The 25,352-nt window shown below is 38.6% G+C and overlaps 1 long non-coding RNA gene across 2 annotated transcripts in view; it reads right to left on the minus strand.

Annotated features, from left to right (window-relative positions):
• The window catches only part of LOC103886593, a 149,189-nt gene that overhangs the window by 109,620 nt on the left and 14,217 nt on the right, over positions 1-25,352 (minus strand). The window contains exons 6-7 of one of the 2 annotated variants that reach the window (XR_002523680.2): positions 11,532-11,715; positions 2,917-3,041 (exon numbers count right to left, since the gene is read on the minus strand). This is a non-coding gene — a long non-coding RNA (uncharacterized LOC103886593). The remainder of the gene's footprint in view (positions 1-2,916; positions 3,042-11,531; positions 11,716-25,352) is intronic. The other variant, XR_002523681.2, reaches the window with a different exon arrangement.

A 25,352-nucleotide genomic window follows, 5' to 3' on the forward strand; every position in this document is an offset into this window, starting at 1 on the left:
TGAAGCAAAAATCCCCCATCAGAGAAGTCAACTATTTCTTTGTGAGGCCTCTATTCCCAGGAAATCAAGGGGAAAAAAATCACAAACATGACTGAGAAAATTATAGCAAAGAAAGATCCTTAAGTTTATACACAAAGTCAAATCCACTGTGACTGGAATAAGTCAAACATCAGTTGGTAGAGGGAACAATTCAAAACCAGAAAATAAAGTATAATTCTGTACTTTAAGAATAGTTTAACAAAACAATTTAAGATAGTTGAAAGCACATAGTAAAGCTGTTTTAGTTGATCTACTCTCAAGGTATAAAATGCTATTTTATAAATAGCTAAAATTCAATATTTTGCCTTTTTTAAACTTTACCTAACTTTTCTTAAGGGCAAATCTTTTATTAAATTATTATTTACAGCCAAGCATAGTGGCTCACACCTGTAATTCCAGCACTTTGGAAGGCCAAAGTGGGTGAAACACCTGAGGTCAGGAGTTTGAGACCAGCCTGGCCAACATGGTGAAACCCCATCTCTATTAGAAATACAAAAATTTGCCAGGTGTGGTGGTGTGTGCCTGTAGTCCCAGCTACTAAGGAGGCTGAGGCATGAGAATTGCTTGAACCCAGGGGGAGGAGGCTGCAGTGGGCCGAGATCATGCCACTACACTCCAGCCTGAGTGACAGAGCGAGACTTCATCTCAAAACAAAACAAAACAGAAACAGAAACAAACAAAAAAACCTTATTTTCATTAGAGACTACTCTACTCAACAATAGCTGTGTTCTTTCATAAGATAAAATAATTACCAGCTGAGGACATTATGTATGTGAAAACTGGGGGGTATTTATGTTCCCTCAGAATTCATGTGTTGCCACCATATCCCCAATGTGAGGGTATTTGGCAGTGGGGCCTTTGGGACGTGATTAGGTCATAATGGTGCAGCCCTCCCAAATAGCATTAGTGCCCTTATTAAAAAACACCCCAGAGAGCCCCCTCACCCCTTCTGCCATGTAAGGACACAGAGAAAAGATGACCAACTATGAACCAGAGAGTAGGTCCTCACCAGACACAAAATCTGTTAGCACCTCGAACTTGGACTTCCAGCCTCTAGAACTGTGAGAAGTAGATTTCATTTGTTTATAAGCCACCACCAAGCTCTGTTATTAAAGCCCAAACTGATTAAGACAGACTGTGAAGACAGACTGCCTGGGTTTGAATTTACCACTTAACCATTTTGTGACATTGAACCAATGATTTAAATTCAGTCACCGTCAGTTTCTTCATTTATACAATACAGATAATAATAGGACCACATGCATAGGATTATTGTGAGGATTCAACAAGGTAATTAGTGTATGAAGTTTAACACAGCTCCTGGCACAGACTTAACTCTAGCAAGTGCATTCTATTTTTATTCAGTTTATTTATTTTACACATTTAAGAAGCCAAAGGTCTAACAGCAAAGCAAGAGTTTAAATAACTCATATAAAGCAGGAAGTGGTAAGAGCTGTAAAGGTAATATAGACAATTTGCAACGGGAGTTTGATGGACAAAGAAATGTTCTCCTCTGAGTGAAAGAAGAAGAAAACCTAGGAAGATGAATGAAGAAGTGGCATTTAAGATGGACTTTGAAGGATTGCAAGTGCCAGGTCGGATTGGAAGTGCCAGGAAAATCACCAGCAAGGGTCTGGGCACCTGTGTCATCCATGGCTTGGTGGGAAGATAGAACTGACTTGTACATGATACAGAAGGAGTTGGAAAGGCCCATCATAGAGACAATGTGAAGCCCAAGCCATATAGATGGTGCTATGTACATTGATATTACTAACACTACACATTTGCATAAACCTGAATACTTTCCATTTCCTTCTCACCATGGATAAATTACCCACCTATTATTAACTGGAATTATAATAATTACTTATCCTTAGCATATTCACATATTCAAGCCATCTCAGTTTACTTTATTAACGTCCATAATACCCTTATCAGGCAGACTGGACAAGGTGGACAAGCACCATCCCCCTCTAAGACAAGGTCAACTGAGGCCCAAGATGGATGCCCAAGGTCAGCTCCCTAGAGGACCACAAGTCGACTACTTCTGACACCTTGTCAACTGTGCCAAGCAATGCCACAGTCCTGTTTCTAGGAGCTGAACCTCAGTCTCCCCAACAGAGTTACTATGAACTCAAGCCAAAATTCCCCCAAAGAGTCAAATGAGTGGCTTGCACTCTGAGAAAAGTAATACAAATGTGACAGAATTCACTGCAATGTGCTGGGAAATGTTACATCTTAAACCATGGGTTCGCCCAAGGTCTTTGTTGGAAATAACGAGACTTGGAAATAAGAAGCAGCTGTTTAGCAGGTTTTGTGTGGAGACAACATGAGCCAAGCAAAAATTAAAAATTAAGTAAAGGTTCCATTTTTCCTTCCTGGACAGAACCTTGGAACTAGTCCGCACTTACTTTGTTCTAATAATACAAAATCTTGTTTGTTCTAATACAGATACACAGAAAGTTAAATGAAAAATTATAAATAAACTTTCAAGTTGTTCCTCTAAGTTATGAGATAAAAGAATGTGGCTACATTCAGTGTCTTCAAGCTAAAAAGGATGTGCAAATTACAGTATTTGGTGGAGCACTAAACCCAAAGCAGTTATAAAGATAAACAGTATAGAAGTTAAAGTCCATACTGCAGGCAAACTCAAAAGATCATCTCAAAGCCAGAGCATGTAAACCCTGTACCTCAACCAGCTTTAGCTCCTTACCCCTGGTCACATCCAACCCCTATGAGGTTTAAAAATATATACAAGTAAAAATGTGTGAGGCTATAGGTACTGCTATGGTTCATATTGTTTGGGGAGTAAATAGTCCTCGCAGATATTAATGAAGGAGTACTCAGTGACCTATCTGAGAAGGTACTATCACTCACCTTCATTAAGCCACAGATTTGTCCTTCATTCCTGGTGTTGACATCAGTTTTGTCTTAGCTGAGCACAACCCCGAGCCACGTTGCCCAGGAGGTGGAAGTCAGCTTTTCAACTTAAGGTACATCGTCTGTTAAAGAAAAACATAGGGTTTTTTGTTGTTGTTGTTTTTGTTTTTTGTTTTTTGTTTTTTCCCCCAGCTAGAAGCTAAATAATTCATTCAGGGATCTCTGCTTTGTTAGCACGGTGATTTAGCCAAGGGAGCAGAACGTCTCTGACCATATGTTCACAGGCTGCAAACAAAAAGCAGAGAAATTTCTGGAACTCCTCTGCTCTCATTTATTGCCTTCAGCTTGGGCTTTAAACCACTCAAGAGTTGGGTTCCTGTCAACATTTTAATTACTCAGGCAAAGGCATCGGCCCAATCTCTCTTTTTGACAAGTTAGTGAAGTGCTGTCTGTGTTGTCCATGTCCTCCTCTCCTCCCGTTTTAGCTTAAGTCTGGGAGAGATATCAAGGGCTGCCTTACATATGGAGAGTTTGTAATGGACCAAACTGGCAGGCGCCCTTACAGTATGTCTATCGTTCATGCATCTTCTCTTCTCTCCTCGCTTTTGCCCATACGGGACAGGAACTGTGGAATTATGAGCATTTATTGAGTGCTGACTGTATTCCTGGCCCTGTGCTGGGGGTTAAATTATTGTGTTTCATCTTCAGTTAATGATCTGTACATTATTTCTACTTTCCCAATAAGAAAGCAGTCTCAGAGTATTGCCAAAAGTCACAGTAGGTTTCAAGGGTGTCATTTGAAAGTAGTTATTTCTAACTCCATGAATGATGGAAGTGAAAGACAAAAAATTAGGAGAGAGACTTTTAGGGTCTTCTTAGGGAGGCATATTGGCTGCAACCACTGAGTTACATCTCACTGGAGCCCTGGGAAGCTAAAAGAGCCAGGGTGGGTCCAAGAGGAAGCTTGAAGCTAGAAATTCTATCTGGCACTAAACTCTAAAATCTAGAAGTGTGAACTAAAGTCCTTTAGCATTCTACCCAGATTCTTCCATTTAGTTTATCAGATCATAACATTAGACAAGATTATTAAAGATGGTATGTCACAGGACAATAGGCATGTGTTTGGTGGGAGGGTCCCTATAGAGCATCTTTCGGAAAATTGGACATATCTTAGAGAGACAGATGATATTTGAGAGACAGAAACAAAATGTAAACGTTCGAGTTAGTCTTACTTGGACCTAAAAATCTTCCCAATACATAGAAATTCCATTTCCAATTATATAGAACAACGTACAGCAAGTGAAAGCTGCAGCTTAGACCAAGCAGAAGAGTTGGGAGAATTACAACAGAAAGGGTGGTGTTAAAGGCTTCAGAAAGCTTCAGAATAAACAGGGACTAAAGAGGCATAAAGTCCAGAGAGGTAAGAAATGTTCAAAGGTGAGATGAGAATTTGCAGAACATTTCCCTGAAGCTATTTGCCAAACCACTAAGAATTTGGCTTTGGTTTAGGCAGAAGCCACAGCTGGAGGCGGGAAACAAACAGTGGACATTCTGCTGCTCATCTGGGGCTATGATGTCAAAACTGGAGACTGGGGGTGTCAACAGAGCCAGGCTTCCCTCAAGATGTTTGCCAACTTCTGAAGCTGTGCAAAGCAGGAGGCTAGGGAGTAAGTTTGGAAACAAGGCTGTGGAGTAGTACAGAGAGGAAAAATGTTCATAGCATCTTTGTCTTAAGGAGACAAAGCCCCTCCAGACTCACAATACAAATGTCACCAAGGTCCTTTTCCTAGGAACACACATGAAGCTCGGGACAAATGAACATTAGCAAAGCACAACCGGCTATGTCCCTGATTGGGTTGTGGAGATCAGCCCCCACTCTCTCTGCCTAGTAGAAGAAAGGAGATAAAATGATATGTATTCTCCACTGCTCTTTCATACATGATGTCTAACATTCAAAAACAATCTATACATGTGAATGGATAGAACCCTAGGGACAATAATCAAGAGAAAAATATAAAAAACAAAAGCAGACCTACAGAGATAATAATATTGGAATTGGTAGATAATAATTTTAAAATATCTATGAGTTATATGTTCAAAAATTAGAGAAAAAATACAAAAGAGACTAAAAGATGAAGATTTTGATGAAATTGTAACCTATGATATGAAGAATCAATATACGTTCTATATCTGAAAAATATTTTTATAATGTTTAAAACCACAAACTCAAGGGATGGGCAAATTGGGGACAAAAGAAAATAGAAGTAGGACCAGAAGACATGAGAAAAAGAACAACAACAACAAAACAAAATCAAATGACAGGTGAAAATAAGGGAGAACAGAAAATTTTGAGGATAAAAACAGCTCTGTAAAGAATAGAGACACAAAGGTTGTGAAATTATCTTAAAACTATATGCAAGAAAGTTTCCTAAACTGAATGATATGACTTTCCAAATTGAAATTCCTGAGTGCCCAGCAGAAGTTAAAATTTAAAGACTCACAACAAAGCATGTCATTGTGAAGGTTTAAAATGCAGAGATAAAAGATCATGAATAGTAAAAGCTTTCAGAGAGAGAATACAGGACCACGAAAAGAAGGAAAATAAAAATTCTCAACAGCAGGAAAACGAGCAGAAAAACAGTAAAGAAACACCTTAAACCAGGGGTCCACAATCCCCTGGGGACGGTCTGCTAGGAACCAGACCGCACAACAGGAGGTGATGGGGGGCGGGGTGAGCAAGTATTACTGCCTAAGCTCCGCCTACTGTCAGATCAGCAGCATCACTAGATTCTCATAGGAGCGTGGACCCTATTGTGAACTGCGCATGCGAGGGATCTAGGTTGCACGCTCCTTATGAGAATCGAATGCCCCCTGACCTCGTCTGTGGGAAAATTGTCTTCCAGGAAACCAGTCCCTGGTGCCCAAAAGGTTGGGAACCTCTGCCTTTAAATTATTTAAATTGTATATTCAGCTAGACCTTCCAGCAAGAGTAAGGATATAACTTTTTTAAATGCTGACATGCAATATTTTACCTTCCCTGCACCTTTCCTAAAGAAGTTACTTGAGCATTTGCTTCAGAAAATGAAGTAGTAAACCTGAAAAAAAGACCTAGGAAATAAGAACCAGAATGCATTCTACAAAGAAGGCAGTCCCACAGAACATCTGCCCTAGAGGGCAACAGAAATCTCTAGAAAAGCAGTCTTTTGCATACATGCGGCAGGCGAGTATTATGAAAACAAGCTCAAAATTACTGATCATTAGACAAATGCAAATCAAAACCACAACGAGATACCATCTGACACCAGTCAGAATGGCTACTAATAAAAAGCAAAAAAATAACAGATGCTGATGGGGTTGTGAAGAAATGGGAATGCTTAAACATTTGTTGGACAAATAAGTAATGGTTGCATTTTGTTTATGTTCAGAGTTACAAAATCTGGGAAATTGGGAGAGCTTAAGTTTCACCTAAATTATGGGTGGTTGACCTTTATGTATCTAAACAGTAACTACCATTTTTATTTATTTTTCTAAACAATGGGAACATAGGAAACCATAGCAAATTGAGGCAACAATTTACTATAGGAAAAACAAAAAGGGTCACGAGTCCATTACTTTGTTCAGCCGTGAACATATGTAAAATACTGGCTGTTACTTCAAAAAATGCAATACAGGCGTATTAAAAGCACAAGAAGAGAAAAACTGTGAGAAAGATACATAAGGGAGTTAAATTTTCATCATAGAAGGAAACCAATAAATAATGCCTAAATGAATATATTTTTAAAGCAGTATAATACTTAGAAGTAAAGACCTAATTAACTACAGAGCAAAAGTAATTGAAATCTATTATCCAGATGGGGATAAGGGAGGTATAGTGTAAACAACTGCCAGTTTTTATTATATGATTTTAACACTGTTAACTCTTCAACTATACCAACATCTAAACTTAATAAAAAAGAATAAGAATTGGCAGTTTCAGTCATGAATTTTATAATGACTCTCATTTAGAATTATCAAAATAAATTTTCATTCCCAAAGAAGTAAACTTCATTGTGCAAAAATTGTATTCATTCATGTAGAAGAGCTAAAATGAATTTTAATACAGACGGTGTGTAACGTGTGCATTCACACAGCATCTGAGAATTGATCTGTCTCTTGATTCTCAATGGTAATTATGTATACCCGGCAATTTCTGGGAAATAATTACTTGGAAACCCAACAAAAAATTCAAGACACAAATTATGTCTAACAAATGCTAGTTTTGTAAATTGCACCAAATAACAATCACATATTGAAGGCTGTAATATAATGACACAATGATGTTTCCACAAACTTTTATATATCTGCTCCATAAATAACATTAAGCACATACTAATTACCAGGGACTTGTAAAATACTTAAGAGTACAAAGATTAAGTTAAAAACTAGGTCTTGTCTTCATAAGACTATAAAAGCTCAAATTTTCTCTCACAGTTTCCATTATCACAAAAAGCAAATATTTTCTATCTGCTTACGCTGGAATTAACTTACAACTTAACCCAAAGCCAAGCGTATTAGTCGTTCCCACGCTGTTATAAAGAAACACCCGAGACTGGGTAATTTATAAGGAAATGAGGTTTAATTAGCTCATGGTTTCTTAGGCTCTATAGGAAGTATGGCTGGGGAAGGCCTCAGGAAACTTAAATCATGGTGAAGGCCAAGCGGAAGGAGGTACGTCTTCCATAGCCAGAGCAGGAGGAAGAGAGAGGAGGGGGAGGTGCTACAGACTTTTAAGCCACCAGGTCTCACAATAAGTCACTCACTCTCAGGAGAACAGCAAAGAGGAAATCTGCCCCCATGATCCAATCACTTCCCACCAGGCTCCTCTTCCAGCATTGGGGATTACAACTGGACATGAGATTTGGGCAAGGACACAAATCCAAACCATATCACCAAGTTGACATAAATAGCTACGTTCCTAACAGAAAATCTCTTGAGGGTGTGTTGTGTGATGGTTGCAGTAGTACCAGTAAAATTCTCAAACACCAGCTACCGTCTAGAATTCCTAAAGGGACAATGACGTGAAGTCAATAGTTAAATAGCGAAGTCACTTTGTTAAATGAAAAACAAATGGATTGCTCCAGCTGAAGCAGAAAATATCAGTCCTTTTAACGACCATAAAATCACTCATGTTTCTCCACTCTCAAAATGTTTGTAGGTACAGACTAAAACCAATTCCTTTCTTCTAGAGTCAGGTGACAAAAGGCCACCTACATAACGTCTTGGTTGCTGTACATGTAACTGTGAATAAATAAGGCTATCTTCCATAAGGCCCATGTGGAAATCAGTTGAATATCTCATGATTATACACATACTTATGGTTGTCTTTCTTTAAAAAGAAAAAAAAAAAAAAAAAGGAAGAAAGAAACAAACCTAACAATAACCTTAAACAGTGAAAATAAATTCACTCAAGTCAGTCTGTATATAACATACTAGTATCAATGGTGTCTTTTCATTTTGATATAGGAAGACAAAAAGGGAGAAAAACCAACAAGTACCTTATTTCATGTCATTCAAGATAATTTTGACTTTTAATGCCTTTCTGCAAAAGAATAAATAATAGGACTGTAGTAGTGCATTGGTTACGAGTCACTTTGGTGTGTTACTAAGAAAAGGAAAAGATGTGTTAATAAAATCTCATTTGGGCCAGTCCTTTTTTCTCCTTTCAGGAAAATAAAGCTGAATCTTATATTCAATAATAGCTTGACCTTTAACCTTTCAAAGGGAAACAACCAATTAAATCTTCCCGCATAGACTAACGAGAGTTTGTAGGAAAAAGCACAGAGCAATGCCCCAAGGAAATCAGCAATGAACAAGAATCAATCTGCATCAGGACCTACTGACTTGATTCTCGAGCACTTAAGATCCCAGATGAGTCTCTGAAGTAAAAAGGCTCAATTTGACTGGGAAAAAAAAAGCCTTATTTTTTGCATCAGTTTACAATTTATTCACTTTAGGAGATAATATTGCAAAGTGGTTAAGAGCTTTTGGAATTAGACGGCCTGGGTTTGAGTCCAGATTTTGCTTTCGTGTCACCTTAGATATATTACTTAACCTCTCTAAAAGTTAGTTTATAAGGGATAATAAAGATCTGTCACATAGATTTGTATGAGAATTATATGACTATATATAGCTTCAATAAATGTCAGAGAATAATATGCATATTATAATTATTATCACCATCATTGTATTAGAAGCTATTCATATGTTATGATATTTTAAATCTATAAGTTTGTAATTACATTTTATGTTAGCAAAGTCGTGTGCTTTCTCTTTTTTAAACAGACTTGAGAAATATCATTTATTTATTCAACAGTATTCATCTATTTTGTTGGCCTTTTCAAGGTGTGAGTTATTTTCCTGGGCGTGTTTGGTAAAAATGGAGTAAGTTTAATATTTTGTTTTCTAATTTACTAAGTTTTGCACTATACTCATTGATCTCTTCTATCTAATTCTTTGTTTATTGTGTTGTTTTTTGTAAATATATTTTTTAGCTGAATGCTGTTTAATTCATTTACAGGAATTGCTGTATTAACACATACAAGGAATCTTTCTTACATTTTTTTAGAATAAAATGTTAGACGACATTATACCCATTTTTTCTAACCATTGTACTATTTTTCACAATAACACGGGAAAAAAATCTCAGCTGTTACCAGCCTTGGTCAGATGTCATAAATGGCCCTGGTCATAAGCGGCCCTGGTGAGACGTCCTGGGCCTCTATCACAGGTAAATAATAATAACATATGTGGAGGCACAACGCAAAAAGATAGCCGTTCTCAACTCAGGATGCACAATAGAATCACTTGGGGTGCTTTTAGATTATCGGATACCTCAGCTCCACTCTCGTTCCAATTTGATTGGACTTGGCGGACATTGGCGGGGGACGGGGTCTGTTATCAGAAGTCTTTACATTCCCTTGTTTATTTCTAATTCCATAAGACAGACTCTACAGGGAGGCTGAGGGTGCGTCTGAGCCACTCCTCCCTTAACTTCCTGACTGGCTTCTTGCAGGTCTACAGTTGCTACCTTCGCTACCGGAGCTATCCTGAGGTTCCTTTGAAAAAGTCCACCTACAGGGGTGGCCTCTCTTCTCCCAATATGTGCTGCAGCTGACTCAGCTGGTTGGGTTTTTTCCTGTTTCTTCCCCTCAGTCCAAATTCTGATTCCAGTTCTAATTCCAAGATCAAGCATTACAGTGAATTTATTTTTAATTTCCAAAATATTAAGAATGTGGAGAAGGGGAAGTCAAACTCTTCTGTTTGGTCAGCCATCTGGAATCACAATTCCAATGTTTCTAAGTTTTTTAGGTATTAAAATTACATAAATATATTTGCACCAAAACTTATAACCCAGAATCCTACCAAGATTCTTTCCATAACTTCCAGCAAGTTATTCCCTTCAAAATTATAATGTCTATTTATTCCACTTAGATTTGTATAGATAATAGGAAAGCTGGAGCTAAGCGATATTGTTGACATTCTACTTTACATAGAGAAACTTTAAGTGTCTGCCCTGTCATCTTTTCCTCACCTCCTGACAAATAACTAAAAGAACAAAAGCAAGCCTACTGCATGATGACCTCTTAAAACTTCCCATCCAGTCACTAGGTTTCCTGCCAGGCAACTTCAGAAGCTGCTTTTACCTCCCTTTTTTCATGGGCCTAGGGGAACTAGTGGATCATTATTGAGTTAACATTTTGTTAATTTGTTGAATAACAATATTAAGAAGAACTACAAATAAAATTAATATGATGCATTATTATTACAATCTTGGGAAAAGTAAAGATTGCTTAAACAAAATAAAAATATGCTGACTGTACAGGGAAAATTGGACCATATTAAAATGAAGAAGTTCTGTCTATCAAAAGATGCCTTCAAATGAATGAAAAAGTAAAGCCAACATTGGGTGAAGATACTTACAAAACATACATTTGTCAAAAGATATATATTCATGAGCTCCTAGAAATCAATAGAAAAAGCCAACAACCCAATAGAAAATGGGAAAAGTATTTGAATGAATAATTCACAAAATAAGATATAAATTCCCAATAAACATAAAATAAATTGCTTAATTTTATTCGTTATCAGGAAAATGAAAATTAAAACCACGATGTGATATCACTACTTACTCATCTAACTGACTAAAAAGATGAACAAAACCAACTGTTGTTAAGAATGTAGATCAAATAAAAATCTCATACATTGATTGAAAGAAACATAAGGTGTTAGAATCTCTTCGGTAAGTTGTACAGCAGTATCAATGAAAGCTGAATATATATATGTCCTGTGACCCAGCAATTATATTCCTCAGTATATAGAAATATATACATATGTGCTCTAAAACAAGTATATGAGAATATTCATATCAGTACTACATTTAAAACTGGAAATAACCCAATGTTCATCAGTAATAAAATAGACAAATACATTTTAGTATATTTTCAACTTTGTGCTTTACAGAAAAAGTTTGCCAATTCCTGTTACACTGCAATAAATATGGGTAAATAACAACTATGAAAATGTATGAATGATTCTCCCAAAATATTGATGAGTGAGAAAAGTCAGACACTTACTGAGTTATGAGATTTTTTTATAGGGTTCTAATATGGGCAAGGTGAATCCATGATGTTGGAAGTCAGGAAAGCAGAAACTGTGAGTGTTATCGGCGTGACCAGAGTGTCTGACTTCCTTAGGGACTGGTAGCGCTTCAACTCTTGACTTCAACACAGTTTACAGGGCTGTGTCCACTTTGTAAATCTAACAAAAGTGCACATTAAGAGTTTGTGTAGCTTTTCATATATGTATCACACACCATGAAAAATTATTTCTTTAACTTCACTAAAAGAAAATGTCCTAAGTCACTGTCACAGTGGTTGCAGTGTTAGGAAGAGATAAAGCAATATCTTCATAAGCAAAATTAGTAAAATAATCCTACAAAGTAAAAGCCAGATCACAACCTAAAGAATATTCACTTCCAATCTTTGTTTTTCTTATAACTAAGAAAAATAAGGCCAATAAAATTATTTGATTTTACCAAATGAATGTCCTATTTTGCATAAGAGGATAAATTAAAACTAGTATCCTGGCTTAAAAATCTAGTCCTTTTCTTACCACTTACTTCTATTCTCATTAAGGCATAGAAAAATAAAATAACCTATAAATTTAAGTTATGTGACTATTTTTAGTTCTCATCTCCATAAAATAATTTTATCATAATTTACCATTTACTTTAAAGCAGCAAATACTTCAAAACTTATTTATTTTGCCTTGGTGTCATTTTTTTCAAATAGAAATGTAGAAAGGAAGATAAAAACAGGATTAAAGACCATGAAAACAACATATTAGAAAATACAATTTAGGAGAATTTATTGTCTCTCCAAGCCATGAGATAGTTTACATCTCCATATTATAATGAATAGAAAAATTCCACCTTTCATTTTTAAATATATAAGCATAACATACTGCAAATGTGCTGAAAATATTGAAAATAATACAACAGACTCTATCCTAGATTCTTAGAACCCTGGATTCCTTAGTTGTTAACATTTTGATCCATTAGTTGTTGACACTCTGATCCATATGTTTCTGATATTTTCACTGTTTATAGTTTAAAAATTGTAGATGAAACTAATCACCCCCACTCACCTGCCCATTGCATTCCTTAGCTCTCCAGAGGTACCCCAAGCCTCAGTTTGGCATCTATGAATGTTTACATTAATTTACAGATTCTATATGTACCTAGATCATCAGGAAATATTGTTTTACATATTTTAAGTTATGCAAATGAATGCTCTGAATTGTAGCTTTATGTTAGTATTATTTAAAAATGGAAAGTTCTAAATGACTTGCTTCAGGACAGTTTTCACATTCTCCTAGGAAAGAAATCACCTGACTTTTATCCTCAAAGTGCTTTGAGAGGTAGATTATAATTGCAGTGTCCTACTCTGCCTGTCATATTTTATTTCGTAAGCTGCCTACATGTAAGTTCAGTCTTGCACCTATGTTTATAATTAATTAGATCCCAAAATAGAAATGGCAGCAGAGAATAGAACTTTGTTGTTGTTGAAAATATTAGAATTGGTAGGAGGTTGCCCGCTATTTCCTCACAGTCTATGCAACCATTTCTTGCTTACACCATCTTAATTAAAAAGTGAATTCTTATTTTCTGACTTCAACAAGAAGGTCATTATTCTTTCATTGGGTAGCTCTGCAGTAAGCAGCTTTCACTTGTAAAGCTTTGACTGATTTAGCTGTATTTTAACTCTGCTCCACTGCTGGACCACTGCTGGATAGTCCCTTCTTCTGTGAGTCATTGCTCATGCTTCCCCATTTCACCTCCCATGTCCAATTCAGTCTCATCTTGTGACATCCAACCAGCTCATCCACAACCACCTGTCTGCTCTTCCCTGTCCTCATCTCCACTTCCTCAAGCTGAGCCACTGTCCGATCCCATCATGCGGCACTGATTTACTCAAATCTGCGACTGTGACCTCTAATCTGTTCTCATTTCAGCTGCACTAAAAAAAGAGCAATATCAAACTTCTAGCCTTCTTTAAAGCCCTGCATCACACAGCTCTGCTCACATATCCCACCTCACTGGGACTGGTCTCTTCTCAGTCTCTTCCCTGGAACAAAGATGTGCTCCTCTGGTGGCTTCAGTGTTCCACACGCCTCCACCTGTCCCCACAGCCTTGCATAACCCATGCCCTCAGCCCAAGACTGTCTTCCCCTCCACACACAATCCTTTCCTAAGAAAGTCTCCTCCAGCCTCCCAGGAACTCACCTATGGTACCTTGTTCTTTTCCCTCAAACTCTGATCCATCCGTGAGTGAGGGTGTGCATGTGTGTGTATCACACCCGTGTGTATCAGTTCCTCTTCCTCACTAAATCACATCAGATCAAGAACCATGTCTACTTTTTTCCAAACCTGAACATTTGTCATTGAACCCCCAGCACTTAGCAAACTCTCGTCTTATGGTAGCTGCTTGATGGACACTTGAAGCATTAAAAATGGGCATTTGTATCACCTAGCATGTGAGCAACTAGAGGTCATATCCCTAATATCTGACAGTGTTTGTTTATTTAAAAAGTGAGGTGAAATATTCACATAGACAGGCAGCACCAACCTTAGCAACTGGTCGGTAACTGCCATGGTAGCTGGAAATGGCTGTCCTACCAATTCTCTCATTGTGTGGCCTCTCCACTGCAGCAACTCTGGGCTCGTCAGCGCAGGGGTGCTGCCTAGGACCTTAGCTAGTTATCATGCCCAGGGCATTTGTGTAGCTTAGTTTCTCAAGTGAGCTAACAGAAGTCCTAAACGCAGGGTCTGTAGGCAGGTGAAAGAGCACAAGGGCATTGTAATCAGGGCAGGAAACCAGTCCAGATGCTCAGCAATGTGAGAATCTTAGGAGGGTAGTAATGGAGAGAGAGGAACACAAACATGATGACGGAGCCTGTAGCCTGCTTTATTCCTGCTTTAGCTAGTTACACTTCTGGTAGAAAAGATAGGAGAGAGAAAATTTAAAAATAAAAGATGTGACTGGTGTAGCCTTTCTTAACTCTTTGCATCAGTCCATATTTGCATTGTTTCGTTTGAAAATACTGAATTCCATTCTCATTCTCTGCTTAGAGTATTTGGGTTTTCCATGTTTAATATACCTTAGACCATTTGTAACCAAAAAGCTGTTCGTAGGGAGGTTTTTCTTACATATTTTTACATGGAAAAAAGAAATTAGGAAGGCTTTTTGTATTTAAATGATTATAGGCAATGGCTCACGCCTGTAATTCCCAGACTTTGGGAGGCCAAAGCGGGTGGATCACCCGAGGTCAGGGATTCAAGACCAGCCTGGCCAACATGGTGAAATCCCCATCTCTACTAAAAATACAAAAATTAGTGGGGTTTAGTGGACTGTAATCCTGGCTACTCAGGAGGCTGAGGCAGGAGAATCCCTTGAACCCGGGAGGAGAAGGTTGCAGTGAGCTGAGATCGCGCCATTGTGCTCCAGCCTGGGTGATAAGAGGGAAACTCCATCTCAAAAAATAAATTAATTAATTAGTGATTTAAACCTATGGATACCTATGATTGCCTCCATAACCATATCTATTTAAAGACATGGCATAATAATTTGCTTTTCCCCTAGTGTGAGTTCCACTTATTACGAAGCGGACTAAGAAGCAGAAACCCACCTTCCTGAATATCTTGTTTTCCCAGGGTTTTACGATGTTCTGTCTACATTGAAAGATGATAACAAAGCACCACCAAAGGCAACTTTGACACACTTTGAAATTGAACAAATAGTAGTGTTGTTCTTAGCCATGAAATGGAGTCCATTTTGAAGGTAAAACACTTCTTGCCTGGGGCACAGATATGTAAAAACAGATTGTGCAAAGAATGTGCACAGATCACACAAACGTCTACCCACCCCCAAGAAAAAAAGCAAGTATATTATCACTGCTTTGGAATTTATATTTTTCTAATTCTCTAGGTATATAAAGTTTATACTTTGAATAAAAGTGAGCTGATAATTACCCTTCCAGATACCAAAACTTATTGTAAGATTACATTAACAAAAACAGTGAGGTTTGGAGACAGACAAATAGAAAAATGGAACCAAACAGAGTCAACAATTAAACTAGCTTATGTATGGGAACTTGGAATAAAATCAATAATTTTTTAAAGTTATACAACATGTGCTATTTTTATGGATAAAACTAAATATAAGTTGGGCATGGTGGTTCACACCTGTAATCCCAGCACTTAGGGAGGCCAAGGTGGACTGGTCATTTGAGTTCAGTAGTTCAAGACCAGCCTGGGTAACATGGCGAAACCCCATCTCTACCAAAAATACGAATATTAGCCAAGCATGGTGGCACATGCCTGTATCCCAGCTACTCGGGAGGCTGAGGTGGGAGGATCGCTTGAGCCCAGGAGGTCAAGCCTTCAGTGAGCTGAGATTGTACCACTGCACTGCAAACTGGGAGACGGAGCAAGACCCTGTCTCAAAAAAAAAAAAAAAAAAATTAATTAGACCTTGGGCAGGGACAGATTACCTGTTCACTAACCCTCTTTTCTTGTCTTCGTGGGCACACAGCTAAAACCACCTCCCCCAGCCTCCCGTGCTTTTGGATGTGGCTGCGTGTCTGAGATCTGGCTGATGGAAGGTGAGCAGAATTAATGCACCCACTTCCACGCCTGACCCACTAAGGACTCACTGCAGAATCACCAAGCCTCCTGCACTCTTTTGGCAACCTTGAAGCCATGTGCAGAGATGGTGGAGCTACATTGTGGAAGGAGCTGGGGTCCCTGAGTCAAGTCTTAGAGGAAAGGCAACTGCCAATCAAAAATGCCCATTTTGGACCTACTTAATAGAGATAAATTTTTATCAGATTAAATGACCTATACTTGTGAGTTTATTTGTTGAAGGAGCTAGCATCAACTTTTCTAGTACGGATTTATTTAATACCATATGTAATATAACTCCTATGTCATTAAAGAGCATAGAGGTGAAAACCTCTGAACACCTCTATAATGAAATATAGGAAACTATATTTATGACTTCAAGGTAAGAATGGAATGCTTGAACAAGACACAAAAGCAAAACAGCAAATCATAAAGGAAAATGTTAGCAACCTTACAATTAAAAAGAAATCTATATTATAAAAGCCATTATAAGCATCATAATCAGATTATACCAATGGGAACAGATAGGGAGAAGTTATCTACAATGCATATAGCTCACAAAAGATTAGTATGGAGAAAATAAAAATTCCTGTAAATATTTTAAACAAAGAATGCAATAGAAGAAATGAGCGAAAGATGCAAATGAGCAATTTACAAAAGATAAAATCTGAAGAGCCAACATAAATATGAAAGCATGGTCAAATTTACTAGCAATTCCAGAAATGCAAATTAAATGACAATGAAAATTGGATAAATGTTTCAAAGCTTAACAATATTAAATGCTGGCAAGGATAAGGGATTATAGTAACACATATACACTGCCAGCAGGGCTGTGAATTGGTGCAGCCACTTTGAAAGCAGTAGGGAATATTCAGTGTGGTTTTGCATGTAAACCCATTATAACTCAGCATTCTACTCCTAGGCATGTAGCCTGACAAAGTTATCACACATATATATGCAAGAAAATTTTCTATAGATACATTTATAGCTGCAGAAACTGGGAAATAACTTTGAAGAGTCCATCGATAAAGGAAAGATAAGTAAATTCTGGCATGGTAATAAAATTGTGTGCTATAGAATAGTAAAAACTAATAAATTGGATGCATATGTTTGAACAACAGAATGTAAATGCAGTAAGAATAAGGATGTACACATTTTCCAAATAGAGAATGCTCCATTTGGCACTTTATCACATTTGTAGAGAGGGCAAACGGAAAAGGAAAGACAAGGATGCAATGTGGGTCTGTGACTGTGGCTGTCTCTGTAATAGCTTGCATCTTTCAATAAAGGCAGTTAAAGCAAATATACCAACAAAATACATTTGTTACATCTAAATTAGATTCTGTTGTGTTATTTTCTATGTATTTAAAAGTCTTTAAATGAAAAAAAAAAAAGTTAAAATGGAACAAGTCAATATGATAACTAAGCTGTAAGAATGATGTATCCTATACTCTTTGAATTAATATCTTCTCACGAGGACATAAAATTTTTTACACACAATCCCCACCAAAAAAATGAAATAGAAAGAAGCAGGGAGGAAAGGAGACAGGACTTAAAGGAAGAGAGAGAAAGAGAAAAGAAGGGAGAAAGAAAGGGAAGAAAGGAAGGGAATATTTTGTTTTAGAAAGATGTATTGTTTATACAAATGAAAAGACGACAATGGAGTGAGAAGAGCCACTTGCTCAGAAACTGCATTCTTCATTTGTTAACACACTAAAAAATGAACTTTACTATTAAAGGTTATGAAATGCAGTTGTCTTGGGCTGTCTCAATACTTGATAAATTCAACAAACACTTAAGTAGGTATTAATCTCCTATCATTGTATTTTATCTTCATAGCAAGCCTCTGGGCAGTAAAATTGAAATTCAAAGGAATAAGTTGCTCCTGATCAAAGAGCTAATAGGGGAAGGGTCTGAATGTGAACCCAGGTCTTCTGAATTCTAATACACTCCTTATCCCACTATACTACAGCTATGTAGAGAAGAAGTACAGCACGAAGACTTGTTTCCACACCTCTAAGTACTGACATCATTAAAATCATTTTTTGAGGGTCAAGACTTATGTTTCTAACCTCAGATTTTCCCATGAAAATTAAAAACACCAGCATCCCCCCTCCAGTAACCTTTATAGTTTCAACTAGCCTAAGGAGACTGTTCAGCATTCTGTTAATTTTTTCCACTCAATAGTTCCTGGTTTAGAGCAGGGAAATACAGAGTAAGTTGTTGCACACCATCCGAGACTGAGATGGAATTAAATGAACCCCCCAAAGTGACTAGAACAACCAGAAAAATGAAAGGTACCACTTTGGGACAGGTGCTTTCTTTCAATTAGCTTAAAACTTGGCTAATTTTGGGTGAAAAGTGAATGATGGTTGTGATTAAAATCATCAGATGGGCATCTGATGGTATGCCATAAACACGATCTACAGCTAACGCAAAGAGGTTTAATGGCGTGGACCGCAAGCAGCATTATCATTCAGGGCTATTGCAGAGCTTCAAGCAGCCTCTGAGCTTGACTAGCAAGCGTTGTAACACTCTCCATCAATTGCATGCATTCCAGCAATAGAATAAAGCTCACGCTTCACAAAGCTTCAGAACTCAGTTTGTACAACTGTCAAATGGATGATCTCCAGGGCTCTTTTTAGAAAATCTACGGTGTCTTTGCCAACAAGTAACCCCATCCCATACAAGATGGATATACGCAACATACCAGTCACCCAGTCTGTGTTCAAGGGAACTAACAGAATGGTGGCCTCAAAGCCACCAACCCTGTTGAGTGAAATCACTTTCATTTTGTGGGTGATTCATTTCTAGAATGATTTTTCCAAATGAAATGTACATTGATAGTATTATTCATATCCACCCATGCAATGCACTAATTTTCTTACTATTGCACTAAACTTAGAATGCATAGCCCTCACAATCCCCTGCAATCTTTTCTTTCACTCATTTGATGGGGGAAAATTCAGTACATTAGATGTTTCCAAATATACCCCTATAATCAACAGTGGCCCTTTATAATATTTTTTAATTTTTAATTTTTGTGGGTACATAGTAAGTGTACCTACTTTTGGGGTAGATGAGATATTCTGAGACAGGCATGCAATATGAAATAAGCAAATCATGAAGAATGGGGTATCTATCCCCTCAAGCATTTATTCATTGAGTTGCAAACAATCCAATTACACTCTCGAATCAACAGTGGTCCTTGACCGGCACCTTGCTGCCACCCAAAAAATGCATGAAAAATGGCCTCTCCGTGAGCTAGTTATCCTCTTTTGCCATCCGGTTCTATTTTTATCAGTTTATTACACTCCTTCTGACATTGGCCAGGATCCAGGCCCTTAGAAACTGCCTGGCAAAAAGCACTCCAGAGCGGGCGTGCCGCTACATAAAGTGCATCTGTCACCCCAATTTATGTAAATCCCTGGCAAGAACCATTTTTAAAATTAAAAAAAAAACTAGTAAGAACTTTCTAATATAGAAGAAAGAAAATTCAAATTCAGATGAAGAAAGTGGGAGGAAGGTGTGGGGAGTGAGGCCATCCATTCAAAACTTAGAAAAGACACCAGTCCCAACCCCAGAAGGAAGACTGGTCCAGGTGGGAGACCTAAGTCCACTGGGAGGTCAATCGTAACCGTGAAATTCTCACTAATCTGGCACCCTCCAAGTGGAAAGGAGCAATTCTGGCATTTCCTAAATGCCTTGCCTTTGTGTGTGTTTCTGTGTACGTCAGGGGAAAGGAATTTTAGGAAAAACTGAGGACACTATAATTAAGTAACTATAACATGATTTATCCCATAGGAAACCTGATATTGACCTCAGACAAAACTCTACCTCATTTTTCTTCCTTTAGTATAAAAAGTGCTTTTTCCGGTGTATAACAGGAATAGTCCATCACCCCCAGGCTTTAGACGCTTAAGAAATGGATGCCCAGGAGAAGCACAGGATCTCAAACATAGTTGAGAGCAAATGAAGCTACAGGGGACTTCAGGGCAAGGACAAGGGAATGGTTGCTTCATATTAAAAGAAAAGAGTGGATCTGTTAAGGGAAAAAAAAAAAAAATGGTCATGTGTGGTGGCTTACACCTGTAAGCCCAGCACTTTGGGAAGCCAATGTGGATGGATCGCTTGAGGTCAGGAGTTTGAGACCAGCCTGGCCAACATGGTGAAACTCTGTCTGTACTAAAAATACAAAAGAAAAATAGTCAAGCATGGCTGGCGCCTGTAATTCCAGCTACTCAAGAGGCTGAGGCAGGAGAATCGCTCAAACTGGGAGGCAGAGGCTGCAGTGAGCCGAGATTGCACCACTGTACTGCAGCCTGGGTGACAGAGCGAGGGTCTGTCTCAAAAAAAAAAATATATATATATATATAGAGAGAGAGAGAACAGTATTAGGACTTGATGAACTTTCAGTTTTGAGATTCCCTTGAATAACTAACACACATAATTATTTGTTTGGCAGAAAGCATTAATCCCACTATGGTGTTTTGGCCAAGATGAGAATAATATGCATATTCTCTAGAATTGTCTAGGGAGAATAATTCCTTCTTCAACTATTATTTCTCCATACCTTTACAGTACTGATGTCTTATCCAACATTCTAGTAAAATGCAACCCTTTTGTACTTTAAAAAACTTGAATTTTTCCAAGCCATAAGTCTTACTGCATTTTTAAATTTGCATTCCAAGAAAGCCTATTTCCTCTATCTTCACCTTATTTGAATGAAAGAGTGCCAGGTTTGTCTAGAAACTCTGTAACGATTTTAATAAATGTATAACTATATTGAACATGCTATATTTACAGGGCACATGACAATTAATTCCACATATAATCTTTCCATTCTATCTTGATTTGCACAGAGCCCATGGAAACAAGGAGAACGTGTGTTACTGCTCTGGGTTTTAAAAAGGGGTCAGCGCCCAGCATGGCTGAGAGACAGGCACATCCACGTGCCATGTTCTGATGCCGAGTCCAATCTTCTTTCCTTTCAAAATAGCCATTTGTGAACTGACGCACATATGTTTCTATTTCTCAAACCACTTTCAGACCTATTTGGAACCCACCTTCACAGCTTATGGATTATTTTTAAGATTCTAAAACAAAAATAGAAATCTTTGACATTAAAAAGGCCCAAAGAGGACTCCAAGCTTCTACTAGTAGGAGACACCAGGAGGCACTTTTTATTCTGTTACTTGATGTGGTTTGGATGGTTTGTCCTCTCCAGAACTCGCGCTGAAATGTGACCTCCAGCTGTGGAGGTGGTCCTAGTGGGAGGTGTTTGAGCCATGGGGGCAGATGCTTCATGAATGGTTTGGTGCTGTCCTTGCTGCAGTAATGAGTGAGTTCCCACTCTATGAGTTCACGCGAGATCTGGTTGTTTAAAACAGCCTGGCCCCTCCTCCCTCGCTGTCTTGCTCCTTCTCTCTCTCTTGCTCCTGCTCTCACCATGTGACACGCTGGCTCCCCTTCAGCTTCCTCCATGAATGGAAGCTTCCTGAGGTTCTCACCAGAAGCAGATGTCAGCACCATGATTCCTGTACAGCCTGCAGAATGATGAGCCAATAAACCTCTTTTCTCTATAAATTATCCAGTCTCTGGTATTCCTTTATAGCAACACAAATGAACTAAGACATTGCTGAAGAAACAAGATGTGTTTATGCTTCTTCAAGCACCTGTGATGCAGAGCCTCATCCAGGAAGGGCAGGAAACAGCCCCAGGAGAAAGATATCCAGCAGCCAGACATCCCAGAGGGGGCTGCAAAGGCCCTGAAGGCCTGACCCATGGGGGATGTCCTAATAAATCTGGGACTGAAAATGTGTTAGTCACTTCCTAAGCACAGACGCGCTTTTGTTTCTGATAGATAAGACTGCAGTCTTTATTACTTTAATATTGCATCTATTGTCTCAAAACACAAAGCCCTCAATATCTGAGGGTTTACAATAATTCTCAATGGCATTTAACCTGGGCACCAACATAGTAAGTAGCTTCTAGGAGGATACCTTCTGCCTCTGCCTTCCCTCTCTCCTCTCTTTCTTTCTCTCCCTCTCTCTGTGCCTGTCCCTCTCTCTTCCTCATCCTCGTCTGTCTCCCTCTCATTCTGCCTCCGCCCCCACCCCACCAGTTTGTCCCAAGGACTGGTGCTCCTTGGTACCTGCTGGTTTGGGTTTTTTTTGGTGGTGGTGTTGCTGCATCCCCTGTCCACAGTCTTTTACTCTTTTCAGGTCTTTTTCTCCACTCCACATCCTTGATCCTACTGTCCTTTGTAAGATGCAGACAAGCTTCCTTTCCAAGTAATGGCAACTCCTCCTGTAGCAGTATGTTTTCTTCACTCATGCCAAGACCTCTCTGAAGAACCTGAGAAGTCTGAAGAACCTGAGAAGTCTGCAGAGCAGCCGGGAAGGGGTCTTCAAATGCACTTGCTGCAAATGGTCAACCTGTTTCCTGATTTTTTTTTTTTTCCCTGTCTCTTACCAGCAATTGTGGGAGTGGAGACAGGGCTTATATACCAACCCATTTTTAACCCATGAATCTCAGGACCTGTGTTAGTCTGTTCTCACACTGCTAGAAAGACACAGCCGAGATTGGGTAATTTATAAAGGAAAGAGGTTTTGTTTATTCACAGTTCTGCATGACTGGTAGGCCTCAGGAAACTTACAATAAGGGAGGAAGGTGAGAGAGAAGCAAAGTCATGTCATACATGGCAGCAGGTGAGAGAGAGTGAGCAAAGGGAGAAAAGCCCCTCATAAAACTATCAAATCTCGTGAGAACTTACTCACTATCACAAGAACAGCAAGGGGGAAACCAGCCCCATGAGTCAATCACCTCCCACCAGGTCTTGCCCTCAACGCATGGGGTGATGGGAATTACAATTCGAGATGAGATTTGGATGGACACAGAGAGCCAAACCATATCAGGACCCAACTATCATTCCAAATCCCTCATCACTCTAAGCCCTGAGGCTCTCTTGCAGATAAGATACCAGGTAGCCCAACCTGATGTCCCAAGAGTCCTGTGGGAGACAAGAATATTAAGACTCAGCGACAACCTCACAACCCTGGAAAGCTACCAGGGACTGTGGATTCTCTGTGTTCACCATGGCAGCAGGGTCTTTACAGCCACTGCTGTGCAAGAGGGCACATTGGAGCTGATTTGGGTTTGTAAATAATGACCAAGTTTGCAGCAAGAAGGCTTTGAGGATGGAATCAATCTAGACAGGTGGATCTTGCAGGAGGCAGAAAGGAGATGAAGCTGACAGAGCAATCAAAGCATAAAGGGGAGAAGGAATGTGGCACCGAGAAGCAGAAGTGCTTGCAACAGGGGCTCCAAGTGAATCACAATAATACTGATGAGTGGGAAAAAATAAGTTAGAGAGACAGAGCGGGACTGGAATGCTGAGCCTGAAAATGTGAAGAAACAGCTATTTATTGGATGAGGTAAGAAAAAATAGACAGTAATAATTAATTTCAGAGCAGGAAGGTGACATGATGAAAGTAGTGTTGTAAAAATAGTAGCCCTACAGAATCATTTAGAATGCATCCCAGTGGGAAGCCTTTTCAAAAGACCACTAAAATAATCCAAACTTGAAAGGGAGCTCAGCTTTAATGGCAAAATCAAGCATGGAAAGAAGAAAATAAATCCAAGAGAAATTTTTTTTTTTTTTTTTTTTTTTTTTTTTTTTTTTTTTTTTTGAGGCGGAGTCTCACTCTGTCGCCCAGGCTGCAGTGCAGCGGCGCGATCTCGGCTCACTGCAAGCTCCGCCTCTCGGGTTCCCGTCATTCTCCCGCCTCAGCCTCCCAAGTAGCTGGGACTACAAGCGCCCGTCACCACGCCCGGCTAATTTTTTTGTATTTTTAGTAGAGATGGGGTTTCACAGTGTTAGCCAGGATGGTCTCGATCTCCTGACCTCGTGATCCGCCCGCCTCGGCCTCCCAAAGTGCTGGGATTACAGGCATGAGCCACCATGCCCAGCTGAGAAATTTTTTAAAGAAGAACTTTTTCGATTAATTTGTAATGAACTAAGTATGGGGTAAGAGAGATTATCACCTCCTAAGTTTAAGAAACAACTCACAGAACTGTTCTGGATTCATTAATTCATTATACTATTAATGGGAGAAAGTACTATATTCTTGTTTCTCTTGGTTGACCAGGCACAAGAACAAAAACATTCTTATAGTTTTTAATGTTGCCTACAGATTTAACATTTCTGGCATTTTCAATATTGCATCAGAAATTCTCTATGTCATATGTTATGTAGAAAAACCAGTTTATTATTTCTCCAGTTTATCTACAGACAATGAGCCTATTGCATTTATATCTTCACTTATGCTTTACTTTCAGGAGGTTGCACCTGAACATTCAAGACTATTCAATCAACACAGGCTGGTGGGTGGTAAATGCAATGTCATTTCATGATACACTTGAGAATAGTATTTTCTCCCTCAAAAATTGAATAAATGGCATACAAGGACATCCAGCTCTGATTTTAAATTCAAATGATAAACCTGCTGAAATGTGTATATTAAAAAATACATTGTATTCTTAAACTATAGCTTATATGATTTCTCTTTCTTCGTTTCACACCATTCTTCCAATTCACATAATCACAATATCCTTCGTATGACAATTCAGTAGAATCTTTCAACTCCAAAGTCAATGAAAGTGGTCACATAAAATATATCTGTCAAAATTGCTCTAAAATTGTCTATGGTTACATTTGCCCCTGGCCAAGCAATCAATTGAGAACCTGAGCATCAGGATATATTGCTTCTAAAACGTTTATGGTAATATCTGGATTTGTGCAATTAATTATTACAGAACCTTCACTTTGTAACTCTGAGATTCAAAGGAATATGCTACTACTTGAGCCTGATTCCATCCCCAGTCTTGTCCTGGAAAACACAGATGGAAACGACAGTAGTGCTGAATCAAAGCTTATGTAGAAGGCACTGAGCTCAGCCCTTTCTATGAATTGTCTGATTTAATACTCTAACAACACCATGGTGGGTACTATTTCAGTCTCTCTTCTACAGAAAATAAACTGAATCATAGAGTTTCAGCAACTTCTCCAGGAATACTCACTAGCAAGCTATACATGGTTCACTTCTATGTCTTGTGAGTGAGTTCTACACAGTACACTATCCATGCTCCGAGAAAGACGAAGACAACAGCAATACACAGGAAGACATCCTAAGGTGATGACACATGAGATGGG

The sequence above is a fragment of the Papio anubis genome, chromosome 8 (genome assembly GCF_008728515.1).
Source record: "Papio anubis isolate 15944 chromosome 8, Panubis1.0, whole genome shotgun sequence".
Taxonomy (NCBI): Eukaryota; Metazoa; Chordata; class Mammalia; order Primates; family Cercopithecidae; genus Papio; species Papio anubis.